The sequence below is a fragment of the Centruroides sculpturatus genome, unplaced genomic scaffold, assembly GCF_000671375.1.
Source record: "Centruroides sculpturatus isolate CEXI.00-Female unplaced genomic scaffold, Cexi_2.0 scaffold644, whole genome shotgun sequence".
Taxonomy (NCBI): Eukaryota; Metazoa; Arthropoda; class Arachnida; order Scorpiones; family Buthidae; genus Centruroides; species Centruroides sculpturatus.
This window is the reverse complement of record NW_019385082.1, coordinates 407,179-426,915: the sequence shown is the minus strand read 5'-3', so window position 1 is coordinate 426,915 and position 19,737 is coordinate 407,179. Positions and strand designations below refer to the sequence as shown.

The following is a 19,737-nucleotide window of genomic DNA, read 5'->3' as shown; positions in this document are numbered from 1 at the left end:
TTTAATTTAAGCTGACATGAAATTTTACCCATTAAGAAGTACAGAAAGAGTATATATAAAAACAATTTTCTGTTTTCATTTATTTTGCAGCTCTGTTTGGTTTTTCATAGAAATCAAAACAGATGGTCTACTCATAACATCTGTGCACATTTAAATTTTCTTTTTTAACCAGGCATTTAGATATTAACATAGCAATTTCCCTTTTTAAAACACAAGATTTCCACAATTAATGTCTAAAGGCTTAGCTGAAACACTATACATTTTACTGCAGCTATTGCTGTAACATTTTTCTATCACATTTCCCCAGGACTGTTTTAATCTCTCAAAATCTTATCTGCACAATTGGACATATTCTGCATACCTGTACATTTGTCTGCAGTCTTTTTTGACTTACTTTCCTTTATTTACAACTCTGCTAATCAAAATTTTTCACTAATTTGAACTACATACAATAATTTATTCAGATTAGCAAGAGTGCACTGTATTATATTATACACTGTACTTTATATTTTGAATAATAAACATATTTCAAATTATAAAAGGAATAATTTAATTTTGATGTATAAATTCTATTTCAAAATAAAATTCTAAAATATTTAATCAATTAACACTTACGTGTTCCATGAGGTGTTCTGGATGCTAAAAATTTAAAATAGTAATTTATTAAAATTATTTAATATTAAAGCATACATATATTAAACTCGTCCTACTTCTTATTCACAATATATTTTTTTAAAAATAATATAAATCAAATAAACTTAATTGCAGAAATCAAATGTTTAAAAGAATAATTTATTTGAACAGACCTCAAAATTACTTTTTAAATTAATTCTTTGTTCAAAATAAGATGTTCTTCTAAATGTTCTTTGCAGATGCATTTTCAATGCATTAAAAATGATTGAAGGTATATGATTTAGACATCATTTTATCTGATAATAGAGTAAGATGCTTCAAAAAACATCAAGACAACTCATTTTGGATTTTAATTTATTACTATGTAAGTTCAAATGCTTTCTATAAAAGATGCATACAACTGTACAGATGATGATTCTTCAGCAAGAATATAAAAAAATTCCTATTAACTTGGACAAATTTTTTGAAAAATTGTAGAGCAATTTAAACTTTCTTGACAATAGAAAAATTATAATTATGGTAGAACCTGATTATCCAAGAGAATGTGGAGTGATGCTAACTTTGAAAACCAAAAATGTGTTATTGTACTGTACTTTCTCATTTATCCTAATATAATTTTAACAAATACTTCAGTGCAAAAGGTAGTACAGTAGACCCCCATAACACAGTAGATATGTTCCATGTTTTATGAAATTCATGTTGTATAAGTCCTTAAATACATAAACCAATCACAGCCCGGCAAGTATGCAGTTTAGACTATGGCTGTTTGAAAGGTTTTCTTCCATAAAATTAATCGATTCTAGACTGATTTCACTCAACATTTCCAAAACACGTATAATTTCTTGGGAATAATCCATATAAACTATGCTATAAACAAAAAATTGTAGGATTACTTACTGAGTATGTACTGTTCAACGCCATTGCTTAAGCTTATTTTTGTCGTGGAGCGGTGCATCAAACAGCAGGCACGTGTTTCCTGATAAGTTATTTTTCTGCAAAAAATTTCCTGAACTTTGGAGACATCATTAATATAAATATAATTTTTATGGGCGTTAAATAATAAATGGTTTTTATCGGGTCTGCTGCTCATTTAAACTCAACAGTTTGTGCAATATCTGCAATTGGTCTAGATTCGACCAATCCTGTCGTGACACGAGGTGGCAATGACATTTTACTGTATCATACGATTCTCTTTTAGTGTGTTTATATGAATACGGTCACAATTTTTTCGCCGTTATATATGAATCTGTATTATATGAACCAGTTTTATAGGGGGTCTACTGTACTTTAAATTATTTTAAAATATTCTTTTAAATTAAATTAAATTAAAAATTCTAATGAGAAAACCATAGAATAACATATTTCAATACATATATAATTAAACTATTTTAATTAAACACAAAATATAGACTTCATCTACACTTGTAAATGTTGTAAGGCCTTTATGATTCCCTATTTATTTCAGTGAAAGAATAATAAAATAATATATCCAGGAAAAGATATAAAATGAAATTACACAAAAGTTTGAAAGAAAGTTTAGAAGCCGGATACTATAGACATATTATTAAATAAATTGCTCTTTTAAACTTATTAAATTTCTGAACAGTGATGAACTGCATTTAAATTGTCACTAGGAAATATTTGACACCAGTGCATAAGGGTGGCTTATCAAAACAAAGACCAACAGCTTATCCCCTTTTTGCTTAAAAAATTTTGATACTCCTCACAAGTGAGATGAATTTGGAGTAATTTCCTTGCTGGAAATGAACTAATGTTTTCGTTATCTAAAAAATATAAAATCAGCTTCTATTATGAACTTCATATTTATCACAATGTAGTGTACAAAGAGGAAGACAATGATTGGATAGTTACAACAGAAAATGCCTAGTAATTAAGCAGTGGCTGCTGACCTAGATTACTATGTGCTAATGAACTTTTTAAAATGACAACATAAACAAAACAGGATGCAATGTCTTTATTTTTAATAGATTTATGTTCTATAGTTTCTCCTATGCTGAGAGTTGAAGCTATGCCACTAATAAGGCAGAAAACACAAAACATAAAGACGAGGATAAGGAGAGAAATTGTCACAAAATAATATATTTGAGGGGAGTCTGATATTAAAGTTACAGGCCAAAACTTACACTAACATTTATAAATAAAATATTTAATACATTCTACAAAAACTACATTTGTTTATTTCTTGACATAATTGCTGTAAATGTTGAGACATTTATCCCAGTGTGACACTATTTTGAACATCCCTTCATAGTACTGTTGCTTGTCAAGTTGGTTGAAGTAATCCAGAACAGTGTCTTCCAATTCCTCCTGATCTGCAAAGCATTTCCCTGCCAAAAATTTCTTTAAAGGTCCAAATAAATGAAAATCTGAGGGGGCTAAATCTGGACTATACTCCACACGTTAGAACAAACCAAACTGTGGTTGGCACAGTGGAATTGGAAAGTACTGCAACATCCTCCATATAGCCCAAATTTAGCCCTCCCATTGGACTTTCATTTATTCAGACCTTTAAAGAAAGTTTTAGTAGGGAAACACTTCGCAGATCAGGAGAAATAGAAAGACACTGTTCTGGACTACTTCAAGCAACTAGACAAGCAACAGTATCATGAAGGGATGTTCAAACTGGTGTCATGCTGGGATAAATGTCTCAATGTTTACAGCGATTATGTCAAGAAATAAACAAAGTATGCAGTTTTTGTGGAATGTATTAAATATTTTCTTTATTTATAAATGTTAATGTAATTTTGGCCAGTACCTTTAATGTCAAACTCCCCTTGTACATTTGGACAGATATGTTTTGCTGGGAGACTGTAAACCAACAGAACACCAATCCTTATACAAAACTAAATATAAATGCAAAAGATGCAGTTACAGGCATTGTCATGTCAATAATAAACTGCTCAATATGCATCATGGGGCATGTGCTTGACTCTGCAGATATCAAAATCTCAGGAAAGATGGGAGAATTTAAATTTACTAAAATTTAGAACAACAATCTCCAAACTGACACAAGATTCATTTTGACTGACTGGATACCAGAATATCTCCAAAACTCCTGATTGGTCAGACTATCACTGTTTCTGAACATATCAAGGGTGATAGGTCAGAAGGACACATAAATCCAACTGTAAATTTTATGGGAGAAAGAAAAATGATTATGAAATCATGTAAATGTAATTTTATTCCAAAATTTTGTATAGAAACAACATTAATCAGATGTAGTTTACATCAATAGACAAAATGTCACAAAGGTGAACATTTTGGTTCTTATGCCTTTCTGAAATATTTGGTCAATATGCCTATTATCTTCAATATTACCTTAACACATAGAGTAAGAGCAATACAAAATATTATCATAAAATAATCACATGTCAATTTTTACCATATCTATGTTTTCAATGCAGTCTTCAAGAGTTTTTGAAGCTTCAAGTAATCTAAAGTTAACAATTCAACTACCTATAAATTTTTGACATCATATTTGTAAACCTTTTTCTTATATATTCAATAAATGTATACCTTCTATTGTTTTATAATTGAATTTAAACGTTACCGTCATTCTTTTGAAATAAATAGGGACTTTATAAATGTCATATCAATAATTATTAATGTAATTTTAGCTTATTTTAATTATAAAATAAATATATTTTAAAAACAGGAATGAAATCTTACGAGTTTTCAAAGGAGTCTTCGAGGGTGTTTTTGAAACTAAACATTAAAATTAATTTTTTTTAATAAGATTATATAATAATTTAACTTTTAAACAGAAATAAAATCTTACGAGTTTTCAATGGAGTCTTCAAGGGAGTTTTTGAAGCTGTAAATTAAATAATTCTTTAATAAAATTTCTTTAATAAAATTAGAATATAATTATAACATAAGTTTCAAAATGGAAATGAAATCTTACGAGTTTTTAATGGAGTCTTTGTTGGCGTATTAGAAGCTAAAAAGAAAAATAATGTTCTGAAAATTTTCAGATAATAGAGAAAAAGATCTTAGCTATCAAAGATCATAACTATAAAGATATAACTAAATATTTTTAATTAGTAAATTTATTAGAAATCAGACATATCTAAGTGCAGTTAAATATGGCACCATCTATATTGAATAGTTAATAATAATCTGTTAACACACAGCCAAACTTTGATTTAGCACCACCACTTGCTCACACCTAAGTCAAATGTGGTGCTAAATTAAAGTACTGGTAACCCCTGTATAACACAGGAGTTATATTCCAAAAAATTGCTGTGTTATATGAAGTTATATGAAACAAAGAACTAGTGCGAAAAGGGGGATTAGGTTCCAAAAATTAAAAAACGTGCTGTTAAATCCTTATTTAGATCGGATTTATTATTCATTTTTTCATAGGTAAAATACTTATTTATTATTTAAGTAAATATTTTACCAGAGGATTATTCATCTTATATGATGCTCTCAGCATGAGCATCATCAACTGGTAACAGTTTTTGGGTGCGTTCGTTAATAGCGGTTGCTCTGCAACGGGAGTGCGCTGCTGTTTTTAGGCATTTAGGAACGACAGTGAAAGAAAAATGACGGCACCCGCACTATCAATAGTATCATGACGGAGGAATCTATAATTCTAAAATGAGCTTTTAGAGGCAAAAGAAGGGTCCCAATTGTAAAATTTAACCATTAAATGGATTATTTGTTGAAAGAGCATTCAAAGTAGCCACGAAAACAATTAGAATGCTTGCGCAGAGTTATGCGGAGGTATAAAAGAATGCACCATTCATTACATTTCATGTTGTACAAGGGTTTTATCCAATTCCCGAACCATGTTAGCGTGAATCCATGCTATAGAAGTGCTGTGTTAAATGGGGCTTACCTATATCTCAACAATAATGCAATTTGGTAATAACAATGTCATTTGCAATGCATAATTTTGCATTTAGCAATGCACATACACTATGATTCTCTATTTATTATTTATGGGAAAGATCCTTTAACAAGTATACAGTGATACTTTATAAAGATAGTATTCAGTGTCAAAATATTTATCGTGCAATGAAAAAAGTTTAAGTAAAGTTTATGTACAATAACACAGTTTTTCCTATAGCAAATGCTGGAAATGTCCCCCAGAGGCCTGCAGACATGTCTGCACACAACTCTGCGTATTGTCAAATACATTCTGGAAAGTGGCGAGAATGATCAGTTTAATGTGTTGGTAATTGCCATCTTCAACTCCTCCAGAGAGTGTGGAGTGTTATTATACAGTACATATGTCTGTATCTTCATTACATCCAAGATAAAAATCAGGGGCAATTCAGGTTTGGAGATCTAGCAGGCCAGATTCTATGAAACCTGTATGTTTATATGAATTTCTCACTGCACAGTAACTTTTCAGGCACCCTGTATATCAAGACTCAGTTGTACTTTAGAACAAATGATATAATTATTAATGTCATATAAACACTTCAAAAATTATTATTATATTAATTCAACTTAGTCTTGTAACATTTTACTTAAATATAGATTAAAAATGGGATCATAAATGGTTAAAACCTTCAGCATACCACTGAAAAAGAGAGATTTAGATCCCAGCTGAAATTAAATTACTTTTTTATTTTTTTGTTTGTTTCTTGGTTATTTATTGCGCACAGATTAAATATATCTTTATATTTTTTTAGATAAAATATTTCATTAAGAAATTATGAACATAAACAGAAATTTAATATTTACAATTTATTCTAGAACTGAAAAGTAAATACTCACAAATCTTCACAGGTGTCTTTGAAGGTATTTTTGATGCTAGAAAATAATAATTATTATTGTTATTATTTAAATAAATACATTTTATTAGAAATCCATTTTTTTACATTTAAATTAAGCATCAATACAAATAATAAATAAAAATACTGATTATTTAAGTTTACCAGAATTCTATAGAATTATAAAATCCATAAGAATTAATAATTCTATAGAATTTTTTGAATTATTATAGAATTAAATTTGAATTCTTAAATCCTGTCTATTTATAAACTTTGATTCGGTTGAATTTAATTAAAGTGCATTATTCCATATGAAAATTGTTCAATGCTGATGATAACTGAAATTTAGACATTTCCAGAAACAATCTTTTGTGATTTTAAAAATTCACCTCTGCAGTGCTAAATGACTTGTGGAAAATCAATGAAAATTAAAAATAAAAAAATTTAAAGTAGAATCTTAACAGCATTTAGAATTAGTGCTTTGTTCCTTACAAAAAAACCAAAACTTCTTACATAATGTGAAATGTAGTAGTGACAAAGTTATCCAATGATATATACATAAAGCAGTAACATTATCAATACTTCATCACACAATTTTTAACAGCATTTAATTATTTATTGAATATATATTGGGTCTACCAGAACGTTCTGTCCATTTTTAAAATAAAATGAAATAATAAATTTTTATACCTTGAATAAACTTATTTGAATAATATAATTTCCATCATTATTTATGACTTCTTGCCAGCATGATGACAATTTGTATATCCCATTTTTAAAAAATGCCTTATCCCTAGAGGCAAAAAACTGAACCAGTGCTTGTCTGATATCTTCTTCGTTTTTGAATTTTTTGCCCTGCAAAAAATTTTGTAAGGACAGAAACAAGTTATAATCGGAGGGTGCTAGGTCCGGGGAGTATGGTGGATGTGACAGAATTTCCCAGCCTAGCTCTGCGAGCTTCTGATGAGTCTCCAAAGTAGTATGTGGCCTGGCATTATCATGAAGCAGTATGATGTCCTTCCTATTGAACATCGCCGGCCTCTTTTCTTGGAGTACTGTTTTTAAATTATCCAATTGCTGACAGTACCTGTCCGAATTTAGCTTTTTGTTTGGTTTTAACAGCTCAAAATGTATTGGTCCTCGAATGTCCCACAATATACACAACATTCTCTTATTCAGGCTCAACTTCAGTTTAGAGGTGGAGAGGCAGGTTTTCCAGATTCACAATATGCTCTTTGCCTTATGATGTTTTCATAGGTAATCCACTTTTCATCCCCAGTTATCATCTGGTCCAAGAAGGGTTCGATTTTTTTCCGTGCAAGCAGAGATGTGCATATGATGACTCGATCATTCAAATTCTTCTCACTTAACTCATGTGGCACCCATCTCGAATATTTCCATACCAATCCTAGTTTCCAAATATGATCCGAAATGGTTTGTTGAGCTGAATCAAGCCTTTCCGCAATCTCCATGTTGTCAATAAAGGATTTTTTCTCTAACATGATCTTGACAATATCGTTGTAGATCAAAGATGGTCGCTCAGAGCGTGGCTTATCAGAAAGGTCGAAATCACCAATTTGAAATTTTTCGAACCATCTTCTGCATCTTCTATCAGGAACTGTACCTTCGCCAAATACTTTCAATAAATTTCTACACACTTCTGTAGCATTTCTTCCTTGATGGAATTCGTACAGAATACAGTGGCGTAAATGAACTATATCAGTAGCCATGTGTACATGATCACATCTCACTTAATACTAACATGAATCACCTTAGTTTTATTTCATTTGCTAGGTCAATATGTATACATTCAGTGATAAAAAGACAGAGCCAAATGTGTCAAATGAATATGCACATACTTGTTGAAACTTGTTGTAGCTGGAACAGACAGAACTTTCCAGTAAACCAAATATAATATATTCAATAATATATATATATATTGTGTTCTCAAAAAAAAAAGTTTTACCAGAGTTAAATTTTAAACGCCCAAAAAAACACTGATGAGATTTGTTAATGATTCACATGTTTACATAATGCACAGAAATACAACTTATGAGGTATTCTGAGCAGCAAGAGCATTTGTTTATCTTGAAAGTGATGAGAATGAAGTCTAAGGCTGATAGCCAAACAATTATCACCTGTATCAGTGAGACCTGGTCAATGGTGATGTCCACAAGGATATAGTTTGTCTGCAGTATGTCTGCATGTTACTGTTAGAAACCATCAGCAATATGTGAAAAATGTGGCTAACAACTGAAGTGATACATGACCAGTTAATTTCTGAAGTCATCAAGGTCTGACAAACATGTGGAATTGAATTTAGTGCACCAAATTTTGGAATAATCTCATTGAGAAACATGTGACAAAAATGAAAACATGATTGAAGCTATTTACAAGTGGAAAAATGACATTTAGATGAAAGTTTTCTGATAGACATCTTTAAGGCACAGCTCTCTCTAAAATATTCATACTTTCTCACTGAATCTATTTCTGACCCATTTCATCTTCTATGTTTAGATTTGTCTTTCACTGCACAAACAGTTAATACAAGCTCATCATCACTAGATTCTAATGCTTCTGCCATGTTTACAAACAATTTGAAGAAAAACCACATTACTTGGCAAAAGTAAGGTTCATGGATTCCAACTGTTTAACTATAAAACATCATAGAAATTAGTTTGCATATAACTCTAGAAATCAATTACTTTTATAGTTACAAAAAACCACTTAAAAAGGGTTTTTTTTGGACGAATAAACTGAAATGTTATGTCCTTTGAATCTGATTATCACACAAGTTCAAAAATTACTAAGAAAATGATTAATTCTCAGATATTTTATTTAAATGCATTTCAGATTGGAATTCTTGGTGATCCCAAGGGTACTGTAATTAATTTCAAAGAGTCAGAAATATTGGTGTAACATCTGTCGCAGATTGTGCCTTTACTGAAGTGGAATCAGTGATAATTCCAATCCAAAATGCATTTAAATAAAATATCTGAGAACTAATCGTCTTCTGAGTAATTCTTGACCTTGGGTGAGAGTCGGATTAAAAGAATATAACATTTTGGTTTATTCATCCAAAAAATTCCCTTTTAAGTGGTTATAAAAGTAACTGATTATATCCAGCAAATATTGCTAATTTTAGCTTTGTATCTAGAAATCAAGCTTTCCACAATTAGTAATGTACTGAAGATATGTGATCAGTCTCTGACTTACTAGTAGCCTGGGACGCCCCCTAGTGAGCGTTATTTACAAATTTCCATGAGGCATGGTTCCTTTGACTTTTTTGTTCCTATGAATATGCTGTACAGCTCTGTTAAAGTCCCAATGGTAAGATTTACCCTCCAAATGAAGGGGTGGCAACCCTCCAAACTGTAGCCCCCCTGTGCGAACAATAAAGTCAAAGGAACCATACCCCTACTCATGACCCTTCGCAAGATATAAGCCCATGAAAATTCACCTACGTCATTTCCAGTCATGTGACATCATGGTCAAAAGGGAGCCTACCGTGCAAAAAAAAAAAATTCACGTGCGCTTGCCAGACTCAGGGGGGTCGCCGACCCGCTCATTTGCAGGGTAAATTGTGGCAAACAGGCAGTCACATGACCCACAGAATAATTTTCGGAGGGCTATATCTCGGGAAGGGTCGCGCGTAGGGGTATTGTTCATTAGACATTTATTGTTCACACAGAGGGGGTCGCCAACCCCTTCATTCGGAGGGTAAATCTTACCGTCCCAATCGCGTCATACGGATCTATATTTCTATCTATTAAACATTCTATAAAAACTTTAAAATAGTTTAATTTGTTTATTTACCTTTGCTTGTAAACCTCGATTTTAAATGTATCCGCCATTTTTTCAACAAATTTCCCATGAGTCAATGCGCAACGTTCATTGACTTGTGAGTCACGGGATGTTGTAAACGTGTGGCACAAGGTTAACCAAGGCATATAATAAGGCAAGGCAAGGCACATAATAATTATTCATACCATTCCGTAATATAAATAATAAATTCATATCAATAATAAATTCCTATTACAAATAAATATAATTTATTGTTAATTTAAAATCTTCGCTAGGGTGCCTCTAGTGACCGTTTTTGGCATCCGTTACACAGACAGACAGACAGATACCCGTTGAATGGGTTATATATATAGATAGCATCAGCAATCAAGTCGCTTAGTTTCTATTGGCCTAATATGTGATTCTGATCTTGTCATTGATTAGTTCAACAATCTTACAATGAACAAAAATTTTGACAAATCAAATTTTTTGCAACATAGTTGCAACTTGTCAAGCCAAGGTTGTCAATAAATTACAAGTTTGTTCAAATAAGGCAAATCCACATAAATTGTAATTTCAAGAGACAAAATGTTGGCAATAATGTGTAACCCTTCTTACGGCATTTCAATAACAACCATAGTTGTGCTTTTAGCTTCAACCATGAAACCCTTGTATTCAATAATACAAAGAAGTGTTTTCCATTAATATCTATAATAAAAGAAAAGTACACTTCATGCCAACATTTAACTTTATAACGTAATTTCACTAACGTGTTGTGGTGTTACAATTCCACAAATATAGACAACATTATTTAAGCAAGCTAGTCAACGTCTCTAGTACGTTATTATTGTTCACTACACATTTTTGGGATATTTACAAAACTTGTACGGCTGCTCAGGAGTTTTTGAATTTTATTCTATTTCAAATTCAAATTGATATTCTATCCACATGCTTCGTTTAAATCCATCAGCTTTTCGAATGTTCCAAACTTGGAAACAGTTGTATTCAATTTTTCTCCTGATGACAATAGCTTTATGGTATTCGAAAGTGCTTGTGAACTTTTTTATTTGCTAAAGGTCACAATTCATAATGCCACAACACGCTAGTGAAATTACAAAATAATGTGTAAACTAGCTTTAAACCATACTACAAAAGACTACTAAATTTAATAATATATTTACATATCTATAGCATAATGAAATAATCTAAACAACAAAATTATAAACTTACGAGTCTTTTTGGGAATTTTTGNTTATTATTCAATAAAAATAATTAAATCTAATTTAAAATTCAAAAAAAAATTCACTTTTACTTGTAGAAAAAGATTTTTGAAAAGTTATTGTTTTAATCATTCTTACAATAAAAGAAACAATCTAATGATTGGTTAAATTCTTTGTCTAGTATTAATATCATATGCTGCAGTTTAAAAATCTCAGTGAGAAACATTTGAAAAGAAATGAAACTACTCATAATATCTTTTTAGTTGTAAAATTGATGAAAATTGTATCTCAAAAACAAAAAGAAAATGTCTGTTGTGACTGTTTTTAGTGCAGAATTATGTAGTAAGAGTTAACAGCAGTACTGTTTCTAAGAAATGCGTTAACTGAAAAATATAGCAATGTAAACTCATGTTCATGTTTTTCTTGAGCAGCATATTAATAATTATTCTAATAAACCCTACTGCACTTTAGTGTGTTCTACTATACATTACTTGATAAAAATTAACTGGAATCAAAAATTGCTACATTTATAGATTGTTACCTGCAGGAAATCCTTGGTAATTCAAACTCGAATAGTTTGAAATCCAATAATATTGGCCAATCTAATCTGGCAATCTGTTATGTAAATGTCTACTAGGAGAGATCAAATTAATAGGACTTATTGTACTGGTTTTCTGGTTCTGCAAATGAGAAACACTTATTCAGAGGAAAAACAAACAATCTTTATTGTTCATCTGGTATTTCACCTGTAAACAATAAAGATCATTTGTTTTTCCTCTGAATAAGTATTCCTCATTTGCATAACTGGAAAACCAGTACAATAAGTCTTATTAATTCAATCTGTCCTAGTAGACATTTACATAACAAATAGTATAAAATAAGGGCACAAATAAATATAAATTAATACTAATCTGGCAATCATTTGGCTTTAATATAACTATTAGGCATATGGATGTTTATATTTGTATAAATACTAATTAAACTAAAGGAAATTAGTTTATGATGTTATTTAATGAATAAAAATGCATACAGTATTACAATGGTAACTCCAACATTTATTTGTTTATTTAAAGTTTTTGATGTTCTAAACATATCTTATTCAAGAGTGACAGTCACAGAAAGGCAGTTTTCATTGGTGACATGTCAACTGCTATAGAACACTTTTTAATAAATCTACAATCAGGTACCATATTTAAAAAATAGTAAAGATAATTATTAAATAATACTTCCAGAAAAGTATTAAGTAATGCTTTCGTGAAGTTGCCTTAAACTAATTTTAAATTGTCATTTATAAATATCATAAATGCTCTAGTTTAATCTGATAACAATAAGTGGCCAAATTTTATGCAAGAAATATAGAAGTGGTTTGGGAAAATGTGTTTTAATTATATTAAGCAGCTGATAACATTAACCAGTAATCACAATAAGTGGCAACTACTGTACCTAATATTATTTTTACTTTATCTAAAGGAATTGTGCCCATGAGCAACAGCAATACTCAAACTTCATCTCTGCTAAATGGTACTACAGCAGAAGCTGCAACAGCATAGCTATAAAGCAGTTATACAAAACAAAAGAAGTATAACAAAAATATGATTTTTCAATTTAGCATAAAATACATCATGTTTTTTCTCATTTTTTACTCTCTGTTTTCCATGTTAAATTTTTTCAAGTCCTGAATTATACTAACAAAATATGGTAATGCCGTAGCTTACGTTCATAAAATAAATAGCGTTTTTAAGTAATATTTAGGTGGCCTATCAATTATTAGGTCCTTTTAAAATCATCATGTAAATATTTTCATTGGTAAAATAATAAAAAAATTATTAAAAATAAAGTATTACGAATGTAGTTTTAGTAAAAAGAGCTATATATAACAATGTACTATAATGCAATTCTAATGTACTATAATAATGTAAGTCATTAATTTGCATTATAAAAATAAATATAATTTAATGTACAGGGATGTCCATAAATGATGTCCACAGCAAAAGAAAGGAGTTAAGCCAAGTCGTACAAAAGTCGGATAAGTGGAGGAATTAAGTTTCGATGGACGTTCATTTATTTCATTACATTTTATATAGTTTATTAATTTTATTATACTTCAGAATTCCTTGTATGTTTTGTTTCATCTTATGGTAGCTATCATTCATAAAGTGATAAAGGATTTAAGAGGACAGAATTTTGTTTGACATCCGAAGAGGGGAGGGGTTACAGAAACTTCGACAAACCAGAACGAGAGGGAGAAGAGGAATAAAAATTTTAAGAAAAATGCAGATGTAATTTATAGACAGCCCCTAAGAGCAAGTTATACATAACATAATTATCTTCCAATCAGCTCACACAACAGAAATAGTGAGTGCCTGTATACCTGAATGCAAGGAAACAACACCAATTTTTGAACATGTATCATTAAAAATAATAATAAATGAAATAGTAACAATACAGATTACAAAAAAAGTGACAATTTTGAAAGGATATTAAATTTTTTTACTTCTCAATAATTCAAATTACTTCAAAATAAGACAATTTAATAATCCACCAATTAAGCAGTGGCCTAGTATTTATTTAAATATGTATAATTATATGTGAATTAAGGTGTATATTATGACTCTGTTATTCATATCTCTTAGACTTTAAAGAAGCATGTGTTAATCATGTATTTATTAAAATTGGTTAAAGTTTCACTGTTTGTAATAGATACTACACGACTAAATTACAATTTAATTTAATATTTAATCCATAATATTTAAAATATAACTTACGAGTAGCCGAATTTTCATCATTTGTATCAGTTGGTGGCGGTGTTTTCGAAGGAGTCGACATTTTAAATCTAAAATTTTAAAATAATTCTTTGTTTGGTAATCAAAGTTACATTAAATATCGAAATTAAATCAAAAGTTTACCTTTAAAGTAGGTTTATATAAACAATAACTAGTAAAACAAGAAAATTAAAGATCTTCAATACACCATGCTAAACACAACACAAAACACTCAATTCTGGCGGGAAAGTGTGTCACGTGGTTCACTAACATTCTACTAATATGTCATTAATAAGCTGAAAATGTAGATACTTTTTATTAAAAATAATTTAAATTAATTAAAATAATTCTTCTGTTTATTAAAGTGTTCGTAATTTGTTATGTCATTATATATATATTTTATTTTGGATAAAGAAAAATTAATCCGAAATAGAAACGCCCCCGTGTGTTCAATATACGAAATTCTGTATGTGTTCATAGTAATATTTTCCATTTATTTATTTTGATAATTTAATTTATCTAAAATATTAATAATTAAAAATATAAAAAGTTACTCAATTAGACCGCCCATGAAAAATTCCTGGGGAGATGCTTTCCTGGATGCAATTTCGGGTACCCTTAAGTTATATAAGGTGGACGGAAAGTGACTGGACATAAAGAAATCGCTACAGTTTCTACAATTCTATGGAAAAGTTGGTGAAAATTTTTGACATGTATCTTATTAAGTGGAAATACGGACATATGCCTGAAATTTCAGTGTAATCACCGACGCCATTTACTAACGACACGTTTATTTCAGGTCGTAACGTCAATGAACGGCCACTTCTCTGTCCGTCCGTAACCGAACCCGTGGGCTGTGGTCATTTTAAGTTCGAATGCTAATTATTGATATCTACCATACGGATTGTGGCATGATGTCTCTTCACCGTGCGTCGTCTCTTCAACGGCTTCATCTTATAAAGTGACGTTTGATTATGGTGTAGACATTGATAGAAAATTAATAATTAGTTTTACTTGTAATGGTATTTAGATGCTAGTCTTAGACATACGAGCATAGGATGCGTTTACTTTTAACTCCGATCTCGCCCCTAGCGCGCTCAGCCAGTATACTTTTTGTTAGCTACCAGTGAGCACGACGTTTACTTTTCGCACCCGTGACGTCATTGCTAGCATTCCTAGCGCGCTCGGCGTGCTCGGAGAATTTACAACGAGCTTGGAGTTTGTTCAAAGATGGCGGCGTCCATTACTGTGTATACTTTTACGAGCATACTAGTATGACGTCAGGCTGCGCTAGGTGTCAGCTCGGCGAGCTTGGAAGCTAGCAAAAAGTAAACGCACCTATAATCGTGTACCTTCTGATATAAACTGTATTTGTGATATCCCTGCAACTTCCGCCATGTTCAAGCTGTACTTAATTAAACCGACACTAAATGTCGGTTTAATTAAGACGCCTTAAGACGCTTCTGAAAAGAACATGGCGGAAGTTGCAGAAACATCACAATACAGTTTATATCAGAAAACAATCATGTACACGATTATGCTCATATGTGTAAGATTAGCATCTAAATATTATTACAAATAAAACTAATTATTAATTTATTAATGTCTACACCATAATCAAACGTCACTTTAAGATGAAATTGTTTTCCACGGAGATTCCTTGCTTCGTATTGAAAGTTACTTTCCAGTGGCAATTTGCGTAATTGGAGAAGCGAATTTGGATACAGATAAAGAATATGCGCGAGCAACAGTTCCTAAGATTCGGTTATCAGTTACACTCATAACTGATAAATGGGGTGGATCACAGTGGTGTGCCGTCCTTGGAAGCGGTGGAAGCGCCGTTTCCCTTGTATTTTCTAAAATATGAAAATAATAGCACAATATGTATTTATATTTGAACCTATCTTATTACAAATTTCTATACTACATGTGGAAAATAAAACGAAAAAATTGCTTTTGTATATTTGAATATCAGTGGCGAAATGGAAGCGCTGTATTGTCGAAACCGGTTCAGCTTTACATGCGACTAAATATCCAGATGGCACAACGCGCTGATTGGTCGGCTGAATGATGTCAGCCCACCGAAATAGAAAATGCTACTCGATTATATTTTGTGGTCGTCGGAACGAAGTCACGCAGAAATAGATTATTTTTTTAGTTGTAATATGGAGTGAGTATAAAGTGAAAATACAGTATAAAGTTTAGCTCGCATGTTTTCTTAAATTTATATGAATAATTTTGAAATGGTTTACTTTTACTTAATAAATTACTAAGATTATTTATTTTTTTGAATGAATTTTAACTTCATACTTGATCTTTATGTACCTCTGAACCAAATCATACACAATAGATAATTTTAATAGTGCGATTAGTGTTTTAAATTTAAATATACGTGCACAGATAATGAATGACAGAAAATTTATAATTTGTTACAGATAATATTTATAAAAAGTTCGAGAAAGGATGAAATTTATAGTTAAGAGGAGTCAGATTATTTTTTGAATTTGTCACATGCATTTAATAGAGTTAGATGAAATAATAAAATTAGCTAAGTTTTGTATACCTCTGAAAGAGAAATTTTCACAAATCTTGCTTCATAAATTATAAAGTTTAAATGTAAAAGTTATTGAACAATTTTGAATAAAGAATAGGCCTATTCTCCATAGATTACTCTCATCAGAAAAAAATTTTTAATGCTTTAGTTAGGATTGACAGTTCTTTCTATCAATAGATCATTCGTGATTTTGAATGTCAGTTCAAAATCTGTGTGTTAAGATAAGAAACAACACTTTTGAAATTTAATATAAAGAAATTTCATGTATCCAGTTCCATGATAGATATATCTGTAAATATGTTTAATCAAATTTGTATGATCATTTTTCAAATTAAAAGTATAGAATTCTTGTATAAATTATTTAACAATAATACCGTAAGTATTTAAATTCCTTTGAATATGTTTTAAATAAGAATTTCCACACATTTTATCATGGAAATTGTTTATCAATATAAATGCCAGGAAAAAGTAATGTTGCATTTGTACTGTAATGTTTTCGTACTAAACTATTTTTGTTTGTGTTGCGTAGGAAAATATAAAGCGAAGTGATATTCGGTGTCTATATTTAAGTTTCCACAGGATTTGATTTGAAAAACAAACCAATGGATTGGAGAATTTGTAGAAAAAATAACTTATTATTTAAAATGTTTTAACAATTATGCATTAAAAACTATGAATTATGTTTAGGTGAAAATTATATTAAATTGTTAACTAATCTGCATTTCCACTTACCATATTCTGTTGTAATATATATAAAAGATTAAATACAAGTTTCTGTAAGGTTAAAAATACTGTATCGTTTAATAAAGAATGTAAAAAAAAACTTAATTTGCAATTTACATTTGTTTTTTAATAGTTTATTTTTACTGTATAGTAAATGTACAAAAATGCTTTATTGAAATGAAAAACAGATAAAAGTTACTTCTTGATGTTTAAAATTCTCTCAACATTAAAATCTTTGATGTCACGTAATTTAGTTTAATTTTAACATTAATGTCAATACACACAAGAGCTAGTGAAATTATGAATAAGTGCCTTTTATCGAGTTTTAGATGAAATGTCTATAATTATAACGTTTGCCCGCTCTCAAAACTCTTACAAAGTTTAGGCTAATTGATCAACATTTCAGTAGGTTGACGTCATTCAGCCTTCAATCAGCGCGTTGTGCCATCTGGATATTTAGTCGCGCGTGCTTCCATGGCAAAAATATTTGAACGGTGTAAAGCAGCCAGATTATAGGCATTTGCGCATGCGCTTTACAGAGCACCAACCTCACGGTGAAAGCTACACACAACGCTTCCAATGATTCTATCCAGGACCGGCCGGCTGCCTGCTAGATATTTGGCCGCCCTCGCCCAATTATGTGAGTCGTGAGTAGATTTATAACTTAACTCAACCAACAAAAATTTACTGGCATGTTTTTATGATAGTTCTGTATAGACTGTTGAACACAAGATTGTGTTATTAATTAAACACTTGGCTTTTTTCCATCTTTATTCAGTTTTAAAAAAATAATAGTTCTATATAGTTGACAGGAGTTTTAAAAAATCCATTAAAATATTTGATATATTTATTCTGCTTTTATTCTGCTCTCTCGTCTTATACTATTTACGGATTTCAGTGTTAAACCAGTGATATTACGATTTCGTATGTCCCATCTATAAGAGGATGCAGAAAAAAACGTGTACAATTCTTCAACAATATTTAAAAATGAACTGTTACTTTGGCAGCATCATTTACAACTAAATTTAATAAATAAGACGCACAAGGTACAAATAAAGCTCTAGAATTTATTTTCCTTAAATTTACGATTTATGTATCCGTTGTCATAAAAATTTGTCTTTCCACTCTTTTCCCGAGACTACAAATATTCGAGTACAAAGTAACCGGTTTCTACTTATTTCTACTTAAGAAGTAGTTAAATAATTAAGCGATTAGGGAATTGGGGGCATCAACAAAACCCTGATGCAAGAGCCGGAATTTTACTTAAACAAAAGTTTAACCTAGTAGTGTGAACTGATTTTTTTCGTAATATTGGACGTAATATAAACATAAATTTTTCCAGTTCAACGAGAGTGACCGAAAAGTTGTAAATTTTAGAAATTTCCGTGGACACCTGGTCCTAAAACGAATTAATTAGCAAACAAATGACTATTAAGTTTAACATATTTAGACTTTTACAGCTATGGTGAGAAACTTTTAAAATTTACAACTCTGTCACGTCCTTTGAGATATACTAGTGATGTGACAAAAGAAACATTTGACATTAATCGGTATCGGCACCCTCGGGATTTGGCAGCCCGCGTGCATACACGCACAGCACACCTAGCAGCACCGTCTCTGATTCCACTCGTAGGGAGCTATTTGACTAAGTGGTTAAGATTTAAAAAGTAAAGAATACTGTATTTTATGTTATTTTTATGTACGTTTCTTTACAAAGCTGTATTTAGTTATAATTTTCTTTAAAGGTATATTCATACAATTGAAGAATATTTTGTACAAGGTATGGATATCCACCACACATTTTATTTCACCAAGTAAGTTTTTATTATTTTATTTCTAATTGTAGCCCTTATATCGTGGCTAGCGATTCGGAATGTAATTGAGATATTGAAAATTTATTTCAAAAAAGTTTTGGCTTAAGATCATATAATGAAAAAGAAAACTTTATTAAAAGAGAACGGCTAATGCCTAAGTTAAATATAAACGCTTCAAAAAAATTTGTTCGATATTTTCACGATAAAATGGCTCTGTAAATGCATAAAAATGCAAAAATTGTTATGTTGGCTTTGCCTACTATTTTCAAATGAAATTAGTGTGTGGAATAAGAATGGCTTTGACAATTTAGCTGGCAAAAGACACGAAAAATCGTCGATTCTTTCGTATTTGAAGCAATTTGGAAATAAAAGCGGAATAGAATTTAACATTAGTAAATAATATAAAATAAATATTGAAAATTATAACGAGATAGTTACGGCTAATAGATGTATTTTATCTAAATTAATAGATGTTATATGTTTTTATCAAAGCAAGAATTG

General features: G+C 30.5%; 1 protein-coding gene across 1 annotated transcript in view; it reads right to left on the bottom strand.

Annotated features, from left to right (window-relative positions):
• Nucleotides 1–11,408, bottom strand: part of LOC111634387 (DNA replication licensing factor MCM4-like) — a 36,149-nt gene extending 24,741 nt beyond the window's left edge. The window contains exons 1-6 of the mRNA XM_023379147.1: nucleotides 11,394–11,408; nucleotides 6,385–6,420; nucleotides 4,559–4,594; nucleotides 4,433–4,468; nucleotides 4,324–4,359; nucleotides 616–639 (exon numbers count right to left, since the gene is read on the bottom strand). The gene's annotated coding sequence lies outside the window, so the exon portion shown is untranslated. The remainder of the gene's footprint in view (nucleotides 1–615; nucleotides 640–4,323; nucleotides 4,360–4,432; nucleotides 4,469–4,558; nucleotides 4,595–6,384; nucleotides 6,421–11,393) is intronic.
• Nucleotides 11,409–19,737: the final 8,329 nt, after the last annotated feature.